Here is an 8959-nt window from a genome sequence, read left to right on the forward strand (position 1 = left end):
GCTTCCTCTCTGTTCTCCAAATAGGCTATGAGGACTTTTATCACAGCTGCCACATTTCTTAAGTCCTAAAGGAGCTCATTCTGGTACCTTTCTGGTTTAACCACACTGAGCATGTAGCAGTCCCACCCCCAGCTGGGATGTGGCAGGGTCTGAGTGCAGGAAGTACCCAGGGACCTCAGTTCTCTCCCAGAGGATCTGCTGCAGTTGCTTGGCCTCACTGTGCACAAGGCACCTTCCCAGATGTCATCCTAAGAATGTGTGTGTACAGGCTGCTGACAGTGGTTTCTCCACACCTGCCACAGCACCAAGTTAGAGCACTTTCCACATTTGTACTCTATTTGTGTTTGTTGACAAGCCCACCCCACACTATCGGGTATGAGCTCCTAATGGTCATGAACCTTGTTGAATTTTGTGGCCTTAATAACCAGCAGAATATGTGACATACAAGTTTATCGGAAGGATTGATGGATGGATTGATGGACAAATGATCTGTTCAGCAACCTCAGGAGATGCATAGGGGAGACCCCAATCATAATCAGGGTATAGGGAAGGAGGGCTCAGGGAGGTTAAGAATTGGATCCCAGGCCCCAGAGCTAGCCACTGGAGCTGAACACCACAGGAGGCCATTTTTGTTTTGTACCACTTATAGCAGTGCCAGCTCATAACCAAACCCAGGCCCTCAAATCCCAGACTACACTCCAGAGCACTGTGTGGAGAGGAGCAGGCTATACACTGCACAAACCTTGGAAGTGCCCCTTACGCTGCAGTCTCAGTAAATGGCATTCCCTGGAGTTGGTACAGGAGGTGACCCTCAAGGCTGTATGCAGGGGCCCTGCCTCCACACTCTGTCCTCAGCTTCTTTGTGAAAACATTCAGATACTTAGGGCAACAAAATTGTGGTCTCCTTTTCTCCCACCAGCCAGGGGGCCAGCCAGCAAGCACTCCGGAGGGGCAAGTATGGCACCCCCTCAGGACCACTGGCACTCCTGCCTGTCCAGGTCAGACCTCACTATGTCCCCGGTTTTCTGCTCACATGAGACGGCACCAGACCGCACCTCACCTCTACACTCTGCTCCCTGAGAATGTGGGTACACATGTCCCCACACAGGAGTGCCACCGGCAAGTGAGGTGTGGGGGTGGGGGAGGTACCCAGATCTCTAAGCTGCTTGTCTGAGACACAACCAAGCAGGGGGCTGAGGGCTGGGGGCTGGCCTCCCATAGCAGAGCCCCCTCCCCCTCCACTCGTGTGCAGGGCCCTGGCCCCTCCCGGGGAACAAGGCTGGGATTAATAAGCGCCCAGCTCCCTCCCCTAATGGGCTCCAGCTGCACAAACATTCCCAGAATTCAGAGCCGGCTCTGTCTGGGGCGGCCCAGGCCTCAGCCCCAGCATTCCTGGACCCCTCCCCCCAAGCCTGGGACAGCTGCTCCGGAACTCAGGCAACTGGCTTGGGGATCGAATCCCAATTCAGCTTTTCCAGAGGTGGGGGACTTTGGAATGGCTGGGGCTGGGGGTGGGGTGAGGAAGAGAGGAAACAAACTCTAAGGGACATCTCTGTTCCTGCCCGACCTGCGCCTCCCCTTCGGGCTCTCTCTTCCCCCAAGACCGTGGCAGGCGCTTGGCCTGTTAGTAGGTACCAGGCCGGTTCAGTCTATCCTAAGTTTTCTCATCAGACAGTGCCCTGGCTGGCACTGCCCAACAGGAGTAACAGGGCAGGGCTGGGAGAAAAGATAAACATCTCCATTGTGTTTTAAGAGATCCAGCTGTGTCTCCTAGGAACTTAGAGCCTGGCAGGAACTTGTTCAAACAGGTTCTTATCAAGAAGGGGGAAGGGTGCTACAGGGAGCAAAAAGAAGAAAGTGGGGTCCTATTTCTTTCCTGCCACTTATCCACCCAGGGAGGGACCTGTAAAGACCCAGTGGTGACAGTCCAAAGTGGACAAATGTTGCTCATATTGAGGAGGGTTGTGAACCAGTCTCCTCTTTCTCACCTCTGGATCCAGGGCCAGAAGGGGTCATTCAGCTGTCCTTAGTTCTGCCAGCTGAGGAAACCCAGGGCTGAGGCCAGATGAGGAGCCCTGGCACTTGGGTTTGTGCCAGGGTCCATCCGAGTTCGGGGACTGGTAGAGAGCATGGGAGTCCCTAACCAGGTGTGGGATTGTCCTGTGTGCATGTCTTACCCAAGCATGAGCAGCTCAATGGTGTTTGGAGTGGATGGGTACATGTGTGCCCTCGTGCGTGCCAGCCTCTGGAGTTCAGAAATGCCATACCATGAGTTTCAGAAAGACTGCCAGCTGCCCACCCTCTCCCAAAATGGAAGTGTCCCTGCCGTAGAGCATGTTAGAAGCTGGGAAGAGAAAGGATGGTAAGAAGAGAAAGTGGGTGAGGGAGAGCCCTGAAGGGGGCTGTGCAGGAGTAGAGGGCACTGTCTTGGGACCTCAGACATGTGGGTCCTGGCCTTAGCTCTTCCAGGAGTCAGCTGGCACCTTGGGACATGTCACTTCCCTGACCTGGACCTCAGTTTCCCTTACCTTGAATATAAAAAAGTTGGACAAGGGCCTCTCCTGAGTCCCTTCTTAGATTCTAGTATGATAGGAATTGTGCTGGGGGGACAATGAAGATGCTCTATCCCTTCACGAAACATGGCTATAGCCAGGTGGGGTGATGCATGCCTGTAATTCCAGTGGCTCTGGAGGCTAAGGCAGGAGGATTGAGAGTTCAAAACCAGCCTCAGCAATTTAGGGATTCCCTGGACAGCTTAGCGAGATACTGTCTCTAAATAAAATATAAAAAAGGGCTGGGGATGTGGCTCGGTGGTTAATTGCCCCTGGGTTCAATCCCTGGTACAAAATCAATCAATCAATAAATAATAGGGGCTCTGAAGGGGTCACCAAGAGTAATCAATAGGAAGCATGTGGAAGGTCCCCTGGTTTTCCTGGCTCTGAGGGAGAAATACAGAGGAAAGGTGTGGATCCTGCCCTTGGGAGCCCCAACCTATAGGCAGGCTGGGTACTCTACAACATGAAGGGAAAAAAAGGTAAATTATTTTAACTGGCAGATCTCCTGGTGGTAGCCCTAAATTAGGGGAGGAGAGAGTTATTCAGTCAAAGAGCATGGGGTCAGTCACCCTCTCTCCTTCCTGGAAGTACAACAAACACATCAGGCCCCTCCTCAGCCCCTGCTGAGGAATGCAGTACTATCTGTACACCTCTATCTCCCACTCCACACCCAGCTAGGGAATCAGCTCCAGAGTTGGAAGAAGGGAATGAGGTGAGACCTTTGCCTAGATGGAGAAACCAAAGGATTTGTGTGAGGACAAGAACTCAGGAATTGGACCCCATTTAGGACACTATCCAAGTGAGCCTCATTTAGCATGAATCTGGCATTTAGTTAACAGCTACTTTGTATTTAGTCCTGTGTTAGAAACAGGAATGCAAAGAAAAAAACATTTTTCCCCAGGAGTATGAAGTCAGAAAAGAAAAAAAATTACTTCCACTGGAAGAGATACGAGTGTCCAGAATTCTCTTTCCCTTCGTAGTCTCATTCAACAAAGTGTCTCTTCCCTTCTCTCTCTCTCTCTCTATTTTTTTTCTTTTTTTTTTTTTTTTTTTTTTTGCAGTGCTGGGGATCAAACCCAAGGCCTCACACATGCTAGGCGGGTGCTCTGCCACTGAACTACATCCCCAGCTCCCTCTCCCTCTCCTATGGAAACTTTCTCTCCTCCAGGATGACTGGACTTTTTACATAGTGGCTGGCTTCCAAGAAGGCCAAAGTAGAAGCTTCCAGGCCTAGACCTGAACTGTCAAGGTATCACTTTGGCTGCATGTTATTAGTCAAAGTTATTCACAAAGCCATACCAATTCAAGGTGTTGGAAAATAGACTAAAGGACCAGCATTTGCTCAAGGGGAAGGCATTGCTGGTGAGATCTTTCCCTGGGGCGTAGTCCTTATCCCTTTTCTCTCATACCCCATGTCAGTTCAGTCCTAGAGTTCTCCAATTCACCTACCCTAGATGTCTCTCAAATTTCTCACATAGTGGCTACCATCCTTTTTTACTTGGAATGCTGAAAAGCTTCCTGAAACTTCTGTTTCCACTGCTTCCTTACCACGTTTCTTTCTACGTAGTGGCCAGGGTGATCAATTCTAAAAGCCACACCCAAGGAGAGCTGGATGACTGGGAGACTGGAGAGCCGGGGCACTTGTGTATCATATGTACACCTTTCCAGAAAGTAAAATACCTTTAAAAAATTGACTGAAAATCAAAATCAAATGTAATAATAAATAAAATATGCCAAATCCTCATTGTGTCATTTTCTTACTAAAAAAAGAAAAAGAAAAAAAATCATGACTATGACTCCTAGGATAAAGTTCGGACTTGGCAATGAATTGGTTCTTAAGCATTTCCCAAAGCCCATGTGTTAGAGGCTTGGTTCTCAGCCTGGTGCTATTAGGAGGCAGCAAAACCTTTAAGAGGTGGGGCCTAGTGGGAGGTCTTCAAGTCATTGGAGGTATGTGCTTGAAGGGGATAGTGGGACAATGACCCCTTTCTTCTTCCTTTTCTTTTACATCCCAGGCATGAGGTGAGTGGCATTGCTCCATCAAGTGCTTCCTGCCATGACATGCTGCATCTCCACGGACCCCAAAAGCAACAGGGTCAATCCATCATGCCTCCAAATCTCTAAACTTGTGAGCCAAACTTCTCTCTCTCTCTCTCTCTCTCTCTCTCTCTTTCTCTCTCTCTTTGGTGGTACTGAGGATTGAACCCAGGGACACTTAATCACAGAACCATATCTTCAGCCCTTTTTTTTTTTAATCATTTTTTAATTTTAAGACAGGGTGTCACTAAGTTGCTGGGATTGGCCTCAAATTTACCATTCTCTTCCTTTAGCCTCCTGAATCTCTGGGATTATAGGCATGTACCACCATGCTCTACCAACTTTTTCTCTTTATAAATTGATTATCTCAGGGACTTGTTATAGTAACAGAAAGCTGACTAACACAGACTCCTTAATGGAGCTCACACGGCTCTTCAAAATCTTGCCCCACCTGGCCTTACCAAAGACTTTTCCCAACTTTGGCCTCTGTGTTTCAGCCAAGTAGAATTTCTCTGAACTTCTTGCAGTTTCTTGAAAGTATTCTTTTATTCTCCTGCCTTACAACTTTTTCACAGGTGAGTGCTCACAACCCTATTCACCCTTCAGGTCTCAGCATAGATGTCATTTTCTCCAGGAAGTGTTCCATGGCTCATAAAATTGGGATTTGACTCATCTCATACAAATTCTCATCGAATCCCTGGTACATCTTGCATTGTACTCATCTGGATCTCTTGTGATTGCTGGTTCTTCCCTGTGCACACACACTTGCAGCAGGGCAGGAACCAAGTCTGTATTGCTCACACTATTTCCCTAGCACCTGTGCAAAGGTACTTACTACATACTGATAGAGAAAGAAAGGGAAGAAGAAAGGCAAGGGAAATAAAGGGAAGAGAATTTGATTTTAAACTGGAACAGCTCAGGAATCTAATCTTGGATCATGAAGGGGGGAGAGGATATTTTTGTTGGTTGGTTGGTTGGTGGGTTGGTACTGGCAATTTGAACCCAGGGATGCTTTGCCACTGAACTACATCCCCAACCCTTTTTAATTTTTTGTTTTGACACAGGGTCTTGTTAAGTTGCCAAGGCTGGCCTTGAATTTGTGATCCTTCTGTATCAGCCTCCTGAGTCACTGGGATTACAAGCATGCACTACTGCACCTGGCTAGTGGGGGAGTTTTTACTGTAAGAAATTATGCAGGGGCTGGGGATACAGTTCAGTGGTAGAGGCTTGCTTAACATGCATGAGGCCTTGGATGTATTCTCCTGTACCACATGAAAAAAATAGAGAAAGAAAGAAAGGAAGGAAGGAAGGAAGGAAGAAAATATGTGGCCAGACCAGTTATGGTGACACATGCCTATAATTCCAGGTTGAGACAGAGAGGTCACAAGACAGAGGCCAGTCTGGGACCCCCAGTAATGTAGCAAAACTAAACAAACAAACAAACAAAAAAGGAAGGCTGGAGGTGTAGCTCAGAGGTAGAATACCCTGGTTTAAACCACCACCACACACATACAAAAAAGAAAATTAATTAATTATGTGGTCAGGATTCCACCAGGTAGATGAATCTAACTGACCTTAGATATTAGATACAAAGGGGGCATATTATATGATTCCATTCTAAAAGTTCTATAACAGGCAAAATTAATTGATGGTGATAGAAGTCAGAACAGGGAGTCACCTCTAGAGCCATACTCACTGGAAGGATACAGGAAGAAAATGTCCTATATCTTGATTTAGGTAGTGTTTACTTGAGTCTAGACACATGTAAAAATTCACTAATCTGTATTTAAAATTAAAGTGTGCTTCATGCATTTTCTTCAATGCTATGTCACAATAAGAAAGTAAAAAGGGGACTGGGGATATAGCTCAGTTGGTAGAGTACTTGCCTTGCATACACAAGGCTCTGGGTTTGATCCCTAGCACCACACACACACAGTAGAAAGGAGTTGAGGTTGAGGTGGAAAGCATTTGCCTGGGATTCAGAAGAAAGACCCTGGGGCTCCATCCCAGTACTGCAAAAAGTAACAAAAACAAAGCAAGCAACAAACAAACTGCACCACATTTTCTTGCATTTTCTGTGGGTCATGAAATGTTGCGGAGCTTAGGTAGGTGCCCTTGACCCAATGCATCTCATGCAGTTAAGCTGCCACCTGGGGTTACAGTCTCATCTGAAGACTTCACCAGAGGAGCAGGGAGAAAGGAATCTGCTTCCAAGCTCACTCACGTGGGTGTTGCAGGCCTAATCCTTTACCACAGAGGGAGGGGATTACACAAGCACATGAATACCAGGAAGCGGGGATCACTGGAGGCCAACTTTGAAGCTGCCTACCACATGGAGTCATATAGTTTTTCCACTTTAAATGACATAAGGAAAGAATGGAAAAGAAGAAAGACAAGAGAAATTCCTCACACAGGACCTTAAGCCAGATGGATATCTTTGGAAGCAAAAATTATGATCCTTGATATGGGATCAGCAGGAATTTTACCCAGCTCTGATGAACCTGGATCTGTGTGTGTGTGTGTGTGTGTGTGTGTGTGTGTGTACACATCCATTAGTCCTGAGAAGCTAGTCATCTGTAGATGTACAAAATGGCAGAGATTAAACCCAAGATTACTGGTATGGTGAACCCAGGACATGAGGAAGTAAGTATGGTGTTCCAGAAGAAGGAGGTTTTGAGATAGAAGAATGTTCTATTCGATTTTTCCTGTAAACTGAAAGTCAATAAACTTAGGGTCCGATTCTGACTTAACACAGACTGTGAGTCATGATGCTATTCATTTAATCCTCTTGGATCTGTTTTTTTTTTTTCTTCCTCTTTTTGTTCTTTTTAGTTATACATGAAAGTAGAATGTATTTTGACATACTATACATATATGGAGTATAAATTCCCATTCTTGTGGTTGTACCTGTTGGGGAGTTACACCAGTCGTGTATTCACATATGAACATAAGAAAGTATGTCTGATTCATTCTACTGTCCTTCCTGTTCCCATTCCCCCTCCTCTTTATGTATAATATAAAGGAGTTCAGTTCTGTGGTTTTTAAGATCTTTTTCATCCCTGCTATTCTATTGTTTAAGGTAAGGGTAAAGAGTCTAGGATTTGGAGTGAGGATGTAGTTTAGTGGTAGAGCATTTGCCTAACATGTGCAAAATCCTGTTTTTTGTGTGTGTGTGTGTGTTTTTTTTTTTTTTTTGTTTGTTTGTTTTGTTTTGTTTTTAGGTCCTGGGTCTGATCCTTAGCATGGCAAGGGAAAAAAAGAAAAAGAATCTGGGCTCTGGCATTAGACTGCCTGTGTCAAGCCCAAGTGATCACCCTTACAAAATTGCTTAACTTCTCTGGCTTCTATATCCTCTTCTGAGGAAAAAATGAGTTAATACAAGACAAACCCTTAGAACAGTGCCAGATACATAAACTTAGTAATTATTAATACCATTTGTTTTAGTTATCTATTCCTCCATGACAAAGTTCTCTGAGACTTAGTAGTTTATAATTATCATTTTAATTGTATCTCAGAATTCTATGGACCAGGAATTTGTACCTGGCTTGGCTGGATGATTCTTCATTCTACCTGGTGTTGCTGAGGACACTCAATGATATTCAACTGTTGTATGGGCTGATCTGGAGGATTCAGGGTGGTTTCACCCACCTGTCTGATGTGTTAATGGGGCTGAGCTCAGTTAGCTCTATCAGCCAGAGCACCTATCTGTGACCTCTCCAGCATGGTGGCCTCATGGTAGTCTAACTTCTTACCTGTAAGCTCAGATAAATTGAAGTGGGAGGATTACAAGGAATAAGGCTGAGGCTGCATGGGCTTTCATGACCCAGATATGGATGCCACATAGTGTCACTTTAACCATATTCAATCAAAGTAGTCCAGATTCAAGGCAAGGAGACATAGACCCCCAACTGTCAATAGAGGAGTGTCAAAGGACTTGATGTACTAAAGCCAGTTTACTTTTTGACTCCTGGAAGAAGTTTACCCCATATGAATTCTAGATGAAAAAATGAAACAATGTCTCCTCTCCCTCTTTCTCTGACAAGAAATTGTCAGAGAATTCTGTTTCCTGAGATTTCAAGATGACTGATGCAATGCCTTCCTTGGAGATATACTCATGTGGGGCTAGGGATATGGCTCAATTGGTAGAGTGTTTGCCTTGCATGCACAATGCCCTGGGTTCAATCCCAATTACTGCCAAAAAGAAAAAAGAGAGAGAGACATGCACATGTATGCACATAGACATACATATCCAAACACACACAAGTACAGTTGCATAAGATCTGATGTATATGTGTAACCAAGTTTGTAGCTCTCACCATATCTTAGTTCAGGGATACCAAAAGTCTTTCTTAGTCCTTCTTTTTCCA

This window comes from Callospermophilus lateralis, chromosome 11, assembly GCF_048772815.1.
Source record: "Callospermophilus lateralis isolate mCalLat2 chromosome 11, mCalLat2.hap1, whole genome shotgun sequence".
Taxonomy (NCBI): Eukaryota; Metazoa; Chordata; class Mammalia; order Rodentia; family Sciuridae; genus Callospermophilus; species Callospermophilus lateralis.